Source organism: Hesperophylax consimilis, chromosome 4 (genome assembly GCF_061612785.1).
Source record: "Hesperophylax consimilis isolate HC1 chromosome 4, BYU_Hcon_1.0, whole genome shotgun sequence".
Classification (NCBI taxonomy): domain Eukaryota; kingdom Metazoa; phylum Arthropoda; class Insecta; order Trichoptera; family Limnephilidae; genus Hesperophylax; species Hesperophylax consimilis.
Window position 1 is genome coordinate 10013640 of NC_142839.1, and position 18612 is coordinate 10032251.

Sequence of the window (18612 nt, forward strand, 5' to 3'; positions counted from 1 at the left end):
TATCATCTGAAATAAAAAATGTTATTAATGAAATATACGTAAATGAAAACATGCTTAAATCAATTTATTATCTAGATTTTATAAGTAAATTGACAGAATAGGAAAGCAGGAACATTTATCAAAGGAAAGCGAAACTATTGAACGGCAAGGCGTGGAATTGGTATAGAAAGGACAGAAGGAGATTGAATACAGTAGAAATGATAATAATAATAATAATAATAATTGGATGACTTGTATAGCGCCGTTTTTGTGCAAAATCACCTCAAGGGCGCTGTACAAACTTATAATACATTTCTAGAGTGATCTATGTTATTACTTAACTATTTATGGAGAAAATATACAGTAAAATACTTACCTGGTAGGTCACTTGAGATTAACACTTAATTAACATTATCTAATTGTTTATTGGTGAAATTTAGATACAAGATTTAGGACTTAATTGAAAAATTAAATATAACTGGACTTTCTCTTAGGAATGGTAAATTTAATCTAAGGGTACGACAGCTTAAAAAGGTAAGTTTTTAGTTTAGACCTGAATTCTGTTGGACTTGTCATGGATCTTGGTTCCGGAGGGAGTTTATTCCAAGCCTTCGGCCCAGATACATTGAAAGCGCGGTCTCCAAACTTAGTATTTGGCTTGCGCTTAGGTTCTATCAGTCTGCCTACAGCTGATGATGTTGCTGATCTAAGAGTTGACTGCCTCAGACCAGTGTTTTCCGGGACGCATAGTTCAGAGATGTAGGGTGGGGCCATTTCATTGATGGATTTAAACACCATCCAGCACAGTTTGTACTGGATTCTTTCAGGGCACTTGAGCCAGTGAAGGTTACGAAGGTGTTCTGAAATGTGCGAATATTTTGAAACCCCGGTTATGAGCCGTGCTGCTGCATTAAACACTGATTGAAGTTTGTCAATTTGATATTTTGGAAGGCTGGCATAAATGCCGTTGCAGTAATCGAGACGTGAGACTACGTAGGAGTTGATAAGTAGTTTTGTTGCTTCTGTAGGAAGGTTTCTTCGGACAGACTTGAGTTGTCTTAGGTAAAAAAACCGGTGCTTACAGTCCTATTTATTTGATTTTTAAACGAAAAGTCTGAATCTAAATTGACACCGAGAAGTTTGACTGTTGTTTTTGGGATGATATCGCTGCCTGAAATAGTAATAGGTGAATTGTCTATGATATCTCAAAGGCACGTTTTAAAAATTACCAGATAATTATAAAAAAATATAAGGTTTCTTTTTTACTAACCATTATACATATAATACATAATTAACCAATATATATAATATATAATATTAGTGGTAACAATACCTCCCTAATTGAGAAATTCTCGTGTTTAGCGAGGGAGCACTATCAAATTGACAGTACTATACATACTTATCAGTTGTTACAATTTGGAAGCATGAAGGACTACTTTTTTTATACATAATGAAAATATAAGTTACATTTTTTTTTTTTTGAACATAATTAATTTTTTTTATACATAATGAAAGATATAAGATGGCATTTTTTGTACATAATGGAAATATAGGTTGGCACATAGTAACACATACTTAAAAATTATTTAATAGTAAAATGTATTTGAGTTTTTGTTTAAAAATTTCATAATTCCTCTCGGATTGTATTTCTATAGGGAATTCGTTAAAGCATTTTATTGCTGAGTATGTATAATGATGTTGGGCTGCTGTAGTATTAAGTTTAGGGATTATTAATTGTCCTAAGGTTCTCGGTCTGGTGCTAAATGACTTTATTGTTAGTTTGTCTTTATGGATTTGAAGTAATGCGTTTTTTTGATAAATTTTATTTAGTGGTAATACTTTGAATTCATCGAATAATTTTTGGGTTGAATCGTTAGTTCGGCATTTCTTTTATTTTTTGTATGTGAGCATTTGGGTATGTTATGAACATATGTTTGGAGGGGAAAGAGATGTGGTGTCTATCACTAAGGATCGTGTCGAAAATTTAACAGTATTTGTGTATATTTATATAATTCTGGAGTAAAACAAATAAACCGAATAAAATTTTCTTACTCGCGCCGAAATCTCAACCCATGACCTCTGGATTAGTAGCCGAGAATCGAAACCACTCAACCGCGGAGACTGTCAAAATATGTGTAAGATAATATAGATCACCGAAGGAAGAGAATCCGGAATTGCCCCGGAGAAACATGGCATGATCAAGTTGATCAAACACATAGGTCCGGCCATGTCAAAAATCTTATAATAATAGAAGAGCATCTACCTACGTATGATGTTATATATGAATTCAAATGAAGCAAGAAATGATTGACCAAAACAGAGTTGTGTTTTGCTGCAGAATGGTAGGTATGCTACGAAGCAGTTGTGGATTCGATTTTCGCATCAGCGCTAATGTCTATAATAGTAATAATGTTTGGATCCTTTATATAGCGCCGTTTTCGTAAAAAAATCTCATCAAGGCAAATGCAGGTGCATGAACACGTGTTCCAATATATTAGTAAATTACTAAAAGCTTATTAGAAAATTGCCTGCAATCCTGTTTTTAACTGGATTACTAATAATTTAAAGAGATTCTTAAAAAATTAGCAATGCTCATTTTTCTCTGTGTAGGACCTTACGACTAAGATAGCTAGTGACTTACAACTAAGACTTAGTTACTAAAAACTATACATATTTATGACTGAGTGGGATAATGCAAAATACTGTTATAATATGACTTAAAACTAGTGACTTACAACTAAGACTTAGTTACTAAAAATTATACATATTTATGACTGAGTGGGATAATACAAAATACTGTTATTATATGACTTAAAACTAGTGACTTAAAACTAAGACTTAGTTACTAAAAATTATACATATTTATGACTGAGTGGGATAATACAAAATACTGTTATTATATGACTTAAAACTAGTGACTTACAACTACGACTTAGTTACTAAAAACTATACATATTTATGACTGAGTGGGATAATACAAAATACTGTTATTATATGACTTAAAACTAGTGACTTACAACTAAGACTTAGTTACTAAAAACTATACATATTTATGACTGAGTGGGATAATACAAAATACTGTTATTATATGACTTAAAACTAGAGACTTACACTATCATACAAGTTCACATTTACAAATATGTACGTGTTATTATGATTACTGCCCGTGCTATATCATAAGAAGTTATAAAAAGTTTACGGGTAAGAAATTGTTTCAACGTAAATGATCATAGGTGGTAAAAAGAGAAAGATATGTGGATCGTAAGGAATATAAATATACAAAAAATGTGTACTGTCCGGTTAATAATCATTGAAATAACAAGTATACCTCGCAAAAGCGTAATGTAATGTCCAAACACACTTTTTAAATAGAACGTCAGAGTTCAACGGAATTTGAATAAGAGGCCAAGGTTAATCCATGCAAATTATTTGGGATAAGAGCCTTTACTTGTTCATTCATACATTCATGAGACAACGTTGATCCGCGCCACTTAAATATATGTACATTTTTTTCATATTAATTATGCATTAGAACCTAAAAAACTATAGAACATACGAAAAAATATAACATACGAGGCACATAGTAATTGCATACCTATTTTTAATGTATTTTGTCAATGGTTTCAATATGCAAACAGCTTACATCATTCGCAAATATGATTTGAATTTGCATGAAAAGTTCCAAGAACGGGTTATTTCACAAAATTTTAACAATTATTAAAATTTCTTGGTTGATATTCAAGTTCTGTGAAGGTTCTATATATGGTTCTTTCATCGTTTCAGTTTTGGGAAACAACTGGCTAACAATGATATAATAACAGAACTTGAAAATCAATTTTGAAATCGGATGAATTGTTCAGATTCTGCGAAACAACCCGTCTATAAATTTTTAAGTTTTGTGAAAAATCTTTTCAAGTTCTGTTATTATTTCAGTTTAGTCAAGTAACTGGCCTATAATGATATTATAACAGAACTTGAATAGGACTTTCACAATACTTAAAAATTTAGACTAAGTTTTGTCGTCATTTCAATTTTTTGAAACATCTGGCCAGTAATGATATAGTAACAGAATTTGAATAGAACCTTCACAGAACTTGAAAACCAACTTTAAAATTTGATGAATTGTTCAAATTCTATGAAACAACTCATCCTTATATTTCTACTTCTGATTGTACATCTAAGTTCAAACAATCGTCTTTTGCAGTGTAAATGAGAGAAGATCAATCTCGATCAATTTACCCAACTTCGGGACAGGCGTCTTAAACAATTCGACCATTGGGACCTATTTATTAAGCGAATATTTTTTGATATCATATTTCAAATTCAAAATTAACAATATTATCTTGCAACTAATTATTCTCATTTCTTTGACATCTACCTTATTTAATGGAAATAAAGTTACGTTAAGTACTAATGAAATTGATTTGTAACCTAGATTAGTCACGCGTACCTCCCCAGATTTGAATCGTTTTGTTGGGCTTTGAAAAATTAAAACGTTGATAATTATTTAGACTATGAAAACTTTTTAAAAACTTTTCTTTTCACAAATATTTAAGTGAACTGAGTTAAAAGAATTGTATATTTATTGTTTATTAGTGCTTTCCAACTCTTTTATTCCCTTTTTCAATCATCATCTTCTTACTTCCTCCAATCTCATAACATTCCCCAAATTGAAATGCCAAAGTTCTCTAGATCCTGAATAGCTGGAAATCTTTTAAATGGTTCAGTGCCATTGATGTTAGTCTATGTTCAGTGCCAATCACTCCCATGGGCGGACCAATCATATGTAATTTTAATGGTAACAAAAGCTCTTGATAACGAATGTGTTAAGTCTCTGATTTGCAGTTTGTGTGGCCTCTACGATGATTCTTCAGCCTTCTTTTTCTTTGAGTCCAGGATTAAGTCCTAAGTACTTTGAATGCCCCGACTGCTCCCAACCGTCTGGAGCCTGTGAGACTATGGTATCCCTATCTGGGGGTATTTTCTGACGCTGAAGGTAGTGGAGAGGGGAAAGAGATAGAAAAATGGAAGGTGGAAAGTACCTGGCTATTCAGATCTGGCTATCAAACACGGCCAAAGTTTTAATTCTGAATGGTGGTCTTATACATCTTATAAATTTGATTTGAACGATTTGACGTGATAAACCCGTACGGTATCTGATCTGATATCAACTGGATATTTAACGTTTTAGTTTGGTTGTGCACGCGAGATAAATAAACATAGTTTAATTTCATTGCACAGTCCAATTACGATTAAAAAACTGTGAGGGGCACGGCGTAATGGGTTTCGATCTCCACAATAATAACGTATGATCCCATTATTTTCAACACTTTAATAGTCATATTTCGTAGCACACCTCTCCATTGTCTGATTTATTATTTCATTAACAAAAGGCCATTATGATCGCGAGCACAAACAGCGCGCGGTGGAAAAGGCCACCGTTCTTCACGTGTTCATGACGCGGCCACGTCAAGTGTAGAAGTTACAAGAGTACCTAGTCGCGTCAGACGTGAATTACTCTGACGTGTCGCGACCCCATCACCGTCGTCAGCTGTCAGGGGCATGGAGCAATGGAAGTGTGTGTACGGACTGCTGGTTGCAACATCAGACATCAAACAACCAGTGGCGTACGACGTATGATATTATACATGTCGGCGCACACATTAGTCTCAATTATTCAATCAGGAATTGATGATTAGTTTCTTGATTGATTTCATTCAGAAATTGGAATTTATTTGTCACCTAAACTACGTAAATGTGAAAAATCAGGAATAGATGAAACAACTGAAAACTGAAGGTTGAATAATAATTTACTAATTTCGGTGGTATGTGCTGTGCGTTAGTTAGTATTACGCGAAATATTTTTGAATTAACTCAACTTTGCTTTGATTGTAAGTGTCATTTTCAACATTGCAACAGATTGTGTGATGAATTCATTCCTTTGTACCTACAAGTATAATATAATACTTTTAACAGAAAAATATTTTATTTGATATTTTCAAAATTGAAACTAGTTTGTCTAGACTTTAGACCAGAGGTTCCCAATGTGGTCTATGGACTGGGGGTCTATGTCAGCGAGAAAAAAAATTGGGAGTCTACGAGATTCATATGGGGGTACATACGAGCGGACCCCCATTTACCTCAAGTCAAAATTTAGGAGTTCATAACACAAATATAATAGACTGAGAAATTACTTATTTGATATTTGCATTTTTAAATTTCGTTATGTTGTTAATTGAGTTATAAAAATAGAGTCTACGTTCCTTTTCTCGTCAGAATTAACATATTCAAGCAAAACATTGCACATTGGAAACCACGAATTTTTCTAGTTCCCCAACTTGTTTTTGAAAAGCGTCCAGGGTAATAATGACGTTCAACATTTAAATGTACTTTACACAGACTTCAAAACAAAGTTTGAGGACATTTTGACTATTGAAATGAAACGTTGAAGAACCGGAAAATATGTTACAAGAAGAACTGACCGGAATAAGCACTGACAAAGAACTTAAGGGGCAGTTCTGTAGGGCTAGCTACAGAAAGAAATTCCTGGTATGTGCTAGTTATGAAATCAAAAGCAATGGATTCAGCTATATTAAACTATGATTGTAATATACGAAACTTATCACATTACATCGATTTATACTGACCCAAACTGAATCAAAAATGCTTTAATCATGATACTTATTCTATTATGGATTCAAGGACTTTTCTTAACGTTACCGGATACATTTGTAAAATTAGCTACTAACAAAAATATAGTCTGCGTAGCTTTAAGGCCATGGGCCACAGGCTCATTGTAATATTGCTCATGTTTTCCTTGTTCCATAGATAGCAGTTCAGTGCCTTTAATCAATTTATTGCGACGTATTCTGATTTCACATCATTAACAGCTCCGCAATTAGTTTTAGGGACACCGGTACCCTTAACCTTAATGATTTTTTTTTTTTTTTTTTTTTTTTTTTATATTTACTCCACACAGGAGGCCCTGAAGAAAATAATTTCCCTCAGGGCCTATGTCATCTTTGGGGATGCTGTGTGGAGGGTCTTTTTGTGGAGAGGAAGGAGTGAACATGGGTCTTGAAGAGTCCCATGTTGTAGGAGGGAGGAAACACAGAGGCCGGCAGTTCGTTCCACAGCCGAGCTGTTGAACTTAAGAACGAATCATAGAAGCGACCCGTTCTCATGTGACAAGTGTCAACTGTGTACAAATGTTGGGCGCGCGTTTGGCGTGTATCCCGACTACGCACCGGTGCCGAAGGGATCAATGACGCTAGTTCCTCAGAACATCTTCCATTGTAATACCGATAGAACAGGGACAGCATACCTACCTGACGCCTGTGCTCTAAAGATTGCAGTCCGTTTGTTAAGATTGGGGAATCTATCAAACGGACCGCCCGTTTCTGCACAGAGTCAAGGGTTTTTTTCAGGTATTTTGGGGCTCCAGACCAGAGATGGCTGCCAAATTCGACAGTAGGGCGCACTTGCGATTTGTACAGGGTGAGCAGTTGTGTACTATTAAAGTATCTGCGGGCCCTGTACAGTACGCCCAGCTTCTGAGAGGCCAACTTTACTCTAGCTTCGATGGAGCCCCCGTACCTGAGCTGGTCACTTATAGTTACACCAAGCATATCAATGGAAGGCCTGTTCGGAAGATTGCTTCCGTTGAAGGAGACTAGATTATCATTTGGATCCCTTTTAGACGTAATCAGACAGGATTGGGTCTTTGAAACATTAAATTCGACGAGATTATTTTTACCCCAGGAGGAAATACTCTCGAGATAACCGTCCATTCTCTGCTTCAAAGCCCTCCGAGCCGTTGGAGTTTGTGTGCCCTTTGGGGGCTTGTCAAACAAAAAGCTATCATGAACTGTACTGTCATCCGCGTAACAATGAATCGGTGCACATGTCAAAAGGTCATTGATGTGCAACAAAAACAAAGTCGGAGACAGAACCGATCCCTGTGGGACGCCAGCATTTATGGAGTGCGAGGAAGAGGTGAAACCGTCAGCAACCGCCTGAATCGACCTATCCCTTAAAAAGTCAGCAATCCACGTACACAGGGATGCGGGAAGTCCGTAAGAATGCAATTTGTTGACAAGTCCTCGGTGCCAGACCCGGTCAAAGGCCTTGGATATGTCTAGTGCGACCGTTTGGGTCTCACCGTGACGTTCCAGGCACCGCCCCCAAACATGCGTCACATACGCGAGAAGATCACCGCACGAGCGGTTCCGCCGGAATCCGTATTGACGGTCGTTGATAATTTTGTTCTTCTCGAGGTATGTGAGCAGTTTGTCGTTGATCACACGTTCCATCACTTTGGACAGAACTGATGTGATCGCTATGGGACGGTAGTTGGCCGGGTTGGAGCGGTCACCTTTCTTGGGAATAGGGTGAATTACCGCTTTTTTCCAACCAGAGGGCACAGTGCCACACTTCAGGGACATTTTGAAGAGCTTTGTCAAAACTGGAACTATTTCCGCAGCACACCTCTGCAATACCAGGGCAGGTATTCCATCAGGTCCACTAGCTTTGTTAACATCGAGCCCCCGTATGACGTGGAGTACATCCCGATGCCGGATCCTCAGCTTTTTCATATAGAAGCCGCAGTGAGGAACCGACGGCGGAACAGCACCCCCGTCGTCGAGGGTCGAGTTTTCCGCAAACATTTTCCCTAAAAGGTTTGCCTTTTCGGTGGCGGTGTTTGCTAGTGAGCCGTCAGGTCTGGTAAGAGGTGGCAAACTGGGTTTGCAAAAATTTCGACCTATTGAGCCCGCAAGCGACCAGAATGCTCTGCTGCCATGCGGGCAGGCAGCCAGCTTTTTGCTGATCTGCAGGTCGTGTTCGAATTTTGACCTATTGATGATTCTCTTGCATTCCTTTGCCGATTTGTTGTATGCTGATCTGCTTTCGGGCGTTCGAGATGTGTTGTAGGCTCGGTAAGCCGCGTTTTTTCGTCGAACTGCTTCGGAGCATTGTCGACTGAACCACGGCTTTGAGCCCACACCAGTTTCTTTAGTAGTCGATTGTATGAAGCCATCCATCGCCGAATTGATGACTTCACCAATCTCCTGGGCACATCTTGAAGGGTCCGAAGTCCGAAAACAAACAGCTGACCACGGAAAAGCATTGAAATGGGCCCGCATACCGAACCAATCTGCTGACCTATAGTGCCACACTTTTCTCCTCAGCCTCTCATTGGTTGGTCTGAGGCTAACGGGGATTGATGTCGTCACTAGGCAGTGGTCAGATGATCCCAGAGGCGCTGTGACGTCAATCTTATAACCGTGTGGCACAGTAGTTAAGAATAGGTCTAACAGATTGGAGCGGTGAGTCTGGACATCAGGAACCCTTGTAGGCTCCTGAACCAATTGCTCTAATCCGTAGCAAATGGCAAAGGATTCCGCCTGTCGGCCAGCCGAGTCCGTTGGGCCTGAGAACTTCAACCATGGTTCGTTATGAACGTTGAAGTCCCCCAGAACAACAAACTCGGCCGAAGGGTAGCGGGGCAAGAGATCATCAATAGTATCGCTCAAATGTTTGAAGAGCTCGGAAGTGTCTGATTCGCTATGGTTCGGTGAGCGGTATAGACATGCGTAGAATCTTGCCGTACTGGCAAGATTGACGCGCACCCACATTACGTCGAATCTGGAGTTTTCCAGACTCAATAGTCGCACACAGATGACGTCAGCTCGACTATAGAGGCAGACTCCTCCTTTCAGTCGGAATTTGCTTGCGAGGGTAAAGCCCGGGCAGTCCAGATAGGAGGAGTCTGGCGGCTCGGCTATCTGAGTTTCGGATAGGAAAAGAAGGTTGGGACGTTGGGACAAAAGATGGTGATGGACGGAATTTAAATTTGTGTGCAGGCCGCGAATGTTGGCAAAATTTACCAACAATTTTGGCCCGCACCGGGGACGCCTGCTACTCGCCGCTGTAAAGATGTTATGTTTGTTTTTATGTATATTCATGATTTTTTTTTTTTTTTTTTTTTGTTTTTAAGGGTATGAAGTGAAAGGAAGGTCTGGAATGGAAAGGTGTGAGGGGTGGGTAGGAATATGGGGTTCAGGCTGTCCAGGAGTGATGAGCGTTTGGTTCCAGCCCACCCACTGCGGTGCTAGGCGATAGGCTGGGAGAGTCCGGCTGGAGAGGGCATCCAATGCGCCCCAAACGCTGCTGCTGGGTCCCCTCCGGTCACGAACCGGCACAACAGCAGTGGCGGGGTTTTTACACTCGCTGATGGGGCAGCCCACCCTTAGTCGTGAGCCTGAGGGTCGGGCCCCTGTACTATCGAGCGGCCCGGACAGCGGTAACCGGTTGTAAAGGGTCTCCCTCAACCAGCATCTCCCAACCGGCCCGCCACGCAGAAGGTGGGCCGACGCACCCGCCACCAAGACCTGGGCAAACCTTAACCCATGAACCCGGGCACCCCTGCTAAGTCACCAAACGTAGCGAACCACTTGGGGTGACCTGTGGCAGAGGTGTTGGTCATCCAATAAATGGTTCCCAGGGCGGCGGTACCCATTCCCGCCTACCAAATTGTAGTTTTTTAAAAATAGTTTAATAGTTTTTTAATAGTTTTTTAAAAATAATTCACTGACACAAACGGTTGAAACTTAAAAAAAAAATAGGAGAGCGTCTTGTCGTGAAGGTAAAATTTAGAATTAACGGCTAAGTAAGTACCATTTACATACAGGATGGTTATTGACAGTCATAGTACAATATATAAAGAAGAAATAAAATAAATTTTTTACAATTATATAAGTAAAAATATCATAAAGATAAGAATAAAAGATAAAAAAACATAATTCACATTAGTACAAATTTAGTGAAAGAAATGAAGATGAAACGAAAAAAAATAAAAAAATAACCCGTTATGTAGTGACTTTGTTAAAATATGCACTGCTGTTTAATTAGTACAGCTTTGAATTTCAATAGAGGCATATTAAAAAGTTCAGTTAACACAGCATAATATAATATTACATACCAATGGTGTGTAATATATATATATATATTTTTTATTTCAACGCCCATGGAGCTTTTACATATAATAATGAACATCTTTATTTTTTTTTGTAATACAGATTACATAAAAACACAGTGCAAAAGAAATATAGGTATGATAGAGTACAAATAGGTGAGACAATAGAAAATCTGCCAAAATCCTCCAAATCAACGATAGTGATAATGAGAAGATATAATAAGAAGGTATTAGTTGATAACAATAGTTTACAAAGTAGGTAGAAATAGTTCGCAAATAATCCTAATCGTAAACATATTTATAACATAGTAGCCTTAAACCGTAGTATAATTGCCACAATAATACATACTAGGGAACCTTGATCTAATGGACTAAAAGAAAAAAAAACGTAATGCAGATTAGTACAAAGTTAGCGAAAGAAATGAAGATAAACAAAAAGCAAAACAAAATCCTGTTATGCAGTGACTTTGTTAAAATATGCACTGCTAAAATGTTTAATTAGTACAGCTTTATACTTCAATAGAGACATATTAAAAACATCAGCTAACACAGTATAAGAGTTACCAATGGTGTGTAATATATTTATGATATAGTAGCCTGAAACCGTAGTATAATTATCACTTTAATACATTTTTTTTTTTTTTTTTTTTTCTAGAAAGAAAGACAAACATTCCCGGGTTACGAATAACCCAACAATGTTTGAAAATCTCCTACTACCATCACAGAAAGCCGAAAATGTTGCTTGTGTTGTGATGGAGGACTTAGCCAGCCGAGGAATCGAACACGCGACGCTCGGGTGAGACCCAAGCGCTATGCCCACTCAACCACTGACCGGTCGAAACATACTAGAGAACCTTGGTCTAATGGTTGGAACTTGAAAGTGAATCAACATTGATATATCCAGGCTATGCAAGTGATAATTTACAATTTTATTCAATAATATAAAATAAGATATTTCTTACAATATTATTTAATTCTTCGCGCTTGATTGAAAAGTTCCCCACGCAACTGGCCGGCATCTCAAATAACTGATCGCTACCGATTAATGTAACTCGGTCATTAATCCCAATCCTTTCAAGAGGAGGCTTCAACATATATTATAACATACGCTTACTCAAAGGCGTAAATTCCCTTTTGAAGACTCAATCACGACCGCCAGCATCCAAATGAGGCTTTTAACTGAAGGTTTTTTTTTATTACCGAGTCGTTTGTAACAATGTATGACTACGAGAGGCGGGTGCGATACAGTAAATAATATAATTACACATACATTGTTCCGAATATCGATAGCAAGTAATGTGTGAAATAGTTTTCTAAAAGTTACTTTAGAAATTCGATATGTGGATGAGTGGCGTTAGGACAACATCAAAACAAACATTTTCGAACTGTGAAAATAACTTACGCGTACATAATTTTTGCTATTCTCTCGAGACTAGAGTCTAGACTCTAGAACCCTAGACGTTCATTGACTGGATATATATTTTTTTATTTCAGAATCCATAAGATTATTACAGAAAATTCTCAGAAACCGGCCGCAATTCTAGCTCAACAGATTTGACAGGAATATATACACCTACAATGTGATGCCTTCAAGCTTTTATTTTTTCGTCAACCTTTTATCAAAATAATTCAATGTTAGTATATTTTCATCTGAATTTAAAAAAAATAATAATATCACGTCTTCGAATTTTCATTTTATATTATATCTTATCTTAGTACTAGGTTTCATTCGACATTTAACAATAATAATACTAGGATAATTTTACATAGCACCATTTTTGTGAAATTTACATCAAAGACGCTTAACAAGACTATGAAAAAAAATAAAGCTAAAATTACCACAAAAATGCTTTACTATACTTTGCATGAATTTATCGAAGTAACTTGAAAGTATTGTTTAAATTACCTATTTTGTTTTCAGTACGATCAAAATACGATAATCGACCAAAATACGTAATCGACCAAAATACGATATTCTATAAAAATACTATATTCGATCAAAATACGATATTCGATTAAAATACGATATTCGTTCAAAATGCGATATTTGACCAACGTATATGATAAATATATAACCTCGTTTTTAAAAAAATAGTATTTGATAAATAATATTGTAGGTACCTTTTTTTGCTTTTCCAGGAATATTTAGAATTTTTAAATGAAAAAAAACTTTGTATATAACCACGAACATTATTTATTTTTTTGCATATCGAACTTTATTTATTATATAATAATAACTAACACTAAGGACGGGTTGTTTCGGAGTATTTGAACAATTCATCAAATTTCAACGTTCATTTCTGGGATCTGTGAAAGTCCATTTCAAGTTCTGTTATTATATCATTATAGGCTAGTTGCTTGAAAAAACTGAAATAAAAGCAGAACTTGAAAAAATCTTTCACAGAACTTGAAAATGAACGTTGAAATTTGACGAATTGTTCAAATACTCCGAAACAACCCGTCCTAAGACAGAGTTATCCAGTATATATAGGCAGACAGACAGAGAAAGACAACATGTTACATACTATAAAAGGACAGTACTAGAAAAATACAAAATATTTTAAAGAAATAAAAAAATGATAATTAATACGTATTTGTCTAAAACATTCGTTTTTAATATTCTCCTTATGAAGGAAGGGTTCTTCCGAAACCGGCAGATATTACATAAAATTGAAGTGGTAAAAAAAGTATGTGTTTTTTTATTTGTAATTAATAATAATGTACTTATAAAGATAGTTAAGCTTCTGTTGTATTTTAGATTTAATTAAAAATTACAATAATTAAATAAATAAAATATATATTGAAGAAGATAATACTAATAAACTAAATGAAACAAAACAGTACAAGACACAGAAAAATAAAAAAAAATAACGGCAACAACCCGGAACATATAAATTCTATACAGAAAAAATTAGCAAATTCCAACAAAAAACTGTGAGAATTTTTGAAATATTTATACCAAAGTCGTAATATTTAACTTTCGTTGAACTTCTTTAAAAACATATTATGCTTGTTTCATGCGGACTTTGCTGCTTATTTACCACGCATTTTTACATTGTTTCAAGGAGCATAATTCAAGGTTTCGTTACTACGTGTGCTGATTTGAATAAACACTTTAAGATTGTTTAGTTTTAACGCTCTTCATAAAGCTAATGTAGTGCGGTGCACTTAATGACTATAATTTAACCATTAGCTGTTTGATAGATATAATCAAAGGGTGATCCGACGCAGGGCTGGCTAGTCATGTCTTATCCAATAGAACTTTAAGATTAGTTTACAAACATAAACATAAGTATTAATAACATGTGTGCATCGGGGTCCATGAAATTATTTCAAATTGTACGTGAATTACCCCGACGCGACGTGTGATTTTCAGGGTTCATTTGGTAGGTGGTCCACAAAGACCCAGGCGTCGGCGTCGGTGTCGTGGGTTAAATTCTTTGACTGGCTAACTTCAATATCATTGCATAAGCAACATTTTAATGACGGTAATCTTTCCGCTTTTAATAATGGTAATAGGAGATTTTAAGTGAGAAAAATAAGTATTGCTAATTTATTAAGAATCTCTTCAAATCATTCGTAATCCGGTTAAAAACTGGATTTCAGGCTCTTAACGATGTGTTTTCTATTTCTTATTACGATATCGGAACAAGTATTCATAAAAATCTTAATATTTTCACATTTCATCATTATAAGCAAGTCCATGAACGCGTGTTCCGGCCTGCAATCCCGTTTTAAACCGGATTACCAAATAATTTGATGAGATTATTAATAAATTCGCAATACTCATTTACTGTGGAATCCGCCTTTCTTTTACAAAGATAAATAAATAAAACACGTGCAAATTTTTGAAATTGATACCCAAAGTTCCAAAATATCCATAGAATAAAAAAGAACAAAAGATATGTCACGTGGGCGTGTTTCGTGATCCACAAGTCTGACCATTCTTCGCTTAAATTTCATGACCAGAATTCTGCATTCACCATTATAATGACATTCAAATGGAATGGTAATTCAATTGTATACGAGAGAGAACGCGCACTAAATGGGCTAGAACCGAAATGTAAGGTAAAGGAATTTAGTGACATCATTGGTTTCCATTCAAATTTGTACGTAAGGCATTTCTGATGTTCTTCTTTATCACATGCACAAATCCAAATCAGTTTAAAGAGTTATTCCTTGTTTTATGATGTTCAGTATCTGCGAGACCTGACCTTGTTTTAGATCTTTTACCTTATAAATTAGATTATTTATATACCATGGCCAAATCAATTCGCTGTGATGCGCCCTTGAGGTAATTTTAAATAAAATTTTTAAAAAATATCCAAGTATATTCGATTACTGTCATTCATTCCTTGATATGATAATTCCTTGTTTTATGAGGCTCATTGTCTTTGAGACGTGACCTTGTTTTAAGTGATTTACTGATTCATTTGAGATTATTTTTATACTATAAAACAGGCCAAATCAATTCATTGTGATGCTTCCTTGACGTAAAATTTCACACAACTTTATAAAAAGATCCCTCGTAATCGCAAATTATAGAATTTTTATCATCGATCAGTAAAAGTTTTTCCTTTGTTACTAATTAAGTCGTTATTCTAGTTTTAAATTTGTAATGCATAAGTTGGCCAATATTACAAGTTGTTCACTATATAAGCAGTTAAAAAATAACCATTAATAATAACTGCTCTCTAATAAAGCCGACTTTTTTTTTATAACCTTCCCGTTAGTAGCATGGTTTAAAACCATTTGACCGCAATAGCCTTTAAACTCTGTGAACCCAAAGTGGTAATATTTTGATAGCGTTCATCTCTATGTAAACCCGTAAAGAATGGTCCATGAAAGATTTAACTAAATAAAATGCCCTGGGTGATAACATTAAACCACTCAATTTATCGTGACTGTTAGAAATTGCCCACTTTCGTTTGTTGTTTGGATTGTAAAACTGTAGAGAATCAGCGTTATGATGACAATAATGGTGATGATTGATGATAACGTTATGACGATGATTATGTTGATTAAATTCGTGTCAGGTAATGGTCCCACCTTATTGCGTCGTGTGCGAAGATGAGTACATTTAGAGTATTCTTGTACTCCTAGGCAGCTGAATTAGCGTTCATTTACGTTTATTAAGCTATTGTTGTATTATGTTCCATAATTGAATAGATTGTTATTATATCGACTTCTGAATATCTTAATATTTGAAAATTAATATCGAATGTAGCTTGTTTCCTTTTACCTTGTGATCGATGAAAAATGAATTATTCGTAAGGCTTTATCCTGCCAGTGACCAAATAATTATGTATATCCACAAAGTGTTTGCTATATGTAAAAATGAATATAATTTATTTATCTGAATTCTATGGGCATTATTATTAAACGTGTTTTAATTTTACACAACTGATAAATAACCGGTTTATTATTATAGTGAATTGTTTATATAAGTTGTGTAAAATATAACGTTTAAAAATATAACGGTTAAAATATAAATATATGTTTATTAGTAAGGGGTACACATACATACCCCCTTACTAAGAATAAGAATCTTTGAGGAGTTTGTTTTTTTTTACAAATCTATAGTTTTATTCCGAAATTGATGAAATGGTGCACACTTGACCTTCAAAATAAGAGAAACTTTATAAAAACCAGCCCATCCCATTTTTCCACCCCTTGAAAAGTCCGGGTCACGCCGGAAAATTAATCTGTAATGTTAATAATATTTTAATAACATGTTATCATTTATTAATCAGTAAAAAATTATTGATTTGGAAAAAGTCTGTGTCCGTTTGATAAATGTACTAAAAGGAAATTATAATCATTTTCAATTGCTATTCCATCACATATTTTATAAGCTATTGTTCAATTTTAAACAATCGCGTTCAAATAAGAATAAATTACATTATTATCTGTGTAGTTTTGATTACTATAGTGGTCATAAATCGGCATTTCATTCGGCAAACAAATAAATATTGTATGTGTACCTACGTTGTACATTGCATACAATTACCGTGTATTACTCACTTGCTTCATAAGAATATCGAGTGATTGCGTGGATACCTGCAAAACGAGATTCACAGACTCACGAGTTGGTACACATTATGTTTTCCCATGACTCAGTATTCCAATGAAGATATATCTGGTACAGCTCTGACGCACTTCGGGTATTACCTTTGTTTTCGTGAAATAACAATATTAATAAATAATTAAAAAACACAAATCTTCAAAAATTAATATATTTAGAAGTTAAGGCGAAGCTTATTGCTAAATGGATATTTTCCATTAATCTTTACTAAGAATCTGTTACCTTATGATGATCAAAAAATAGGCTTTAGATAAATTGATGTTTGTTATTATTATTTTTATTAAATAAAATATTTAAAAAAAAAAATTATAAAAAATATAAGCATTGAGTAATTTATGAAACAACTTTCAAAAATACAATTTTCTGGCTAAGATTATCTGTGACAGTTTCCCTTGATAAACTTTCTTACAGAATTATTCACAGAATGAACAAAAACCACTTTTGCTCTAAGATCGACCGTTTCTAGACTCAGTTTGCCAAGCGATTCTAATGCCTGTTTCCTATATTCGTGGTTATATGAGGTACACTAAGAATACACAAATGAAAGTGAATCGTAGAGTAAGTCGGGGACTCCCGAAGAAGGCATGGACTAATCAAGTGAATCAAATTCTCAAGTCGGACCATGTCAGAACAATTGAAGAGTATATATTGTACAATATTTTAATGTAAACGAGGTAAGGAGTTGCGTGGCGGCCCATCCTCTTTGCCTACCCCTGCGGTAAACGGCGTGAAAATCGGTTATTTCATTTAGTTAAATATTATATCGAATCTTGACGTGTTCACTATAAAATTATATGCTTGGTTGTGGTAAACCTACAAAAAATAATGGAAAAATTTAATTAATGAAAATAAATGAAAGTGCGCGAAGTAAGGTCAATTTTATCTTACTTCGACTGAAATTGATCAAATATTTTCATGATCGAGATTATTTCCTGAAGAGATTAACAATTTCCTTGGCCCATCTGGAATCTAGAAGTGAGGCGACATCAGTTATCCTATAAATTAGTACTTGTTAATTATTAGTAATTGATTTAGTTTACAATTCCATGTGGAGACTTTCAGGCAACGCAACCAGTTCTGTTTAAGATAAAGAATCAGGCTTGACGATTTTCACATTTTCATTGGTTTCCCCTTTCTTGTTTTTGTACTTGACTTTGAAAAGATTTTTTCCAGTTATCGTATCTTACTTTGCTTTCATTGAACCAGCATTAAAATTTTAATTATATAAATACGCGTTATGTATAAATTCTCTGCTTTACGCAATTTTCCAGGCAGTTTTTTTATTTAATGATAAAAACGTTCAATATATCCACTAGGTGTTTGTAAAATCCTTCAATTAAATTGATAATTTGTAATAAATAATTCAAGATGAAAGCATTAAAACTACCACACAGCCATATATTCACCATTTTGCACGCTGATAATATATCTACATCTTATCAAATGCATTGCATTGCACTCAAGCATTAGATTATTTTCCGAAATGTTGCAAATCAAAATCTCTCATGTCCTGTTATGCATGTCTTAGAGACATAAACCTCCATCCCAATCCATGGTGTAGTTATAATTTATG

At 35.3% G+C, this 18612-nt stretch overlaps 1 protein-coding gene across 7 annotated transcripts in view; it reads left to right on the top strand.

Annotated features, from left to right (window-relative positions):
- Positions 1–18612, top strand: part of Ca-beta (Calcium channel protein beta subunit) — a 325904-nt gene that overhangs the window by 27416 nt on the left and 279876 nt on the right. The gene's annotated exons all lie outside the window — the stretch shown is intronic.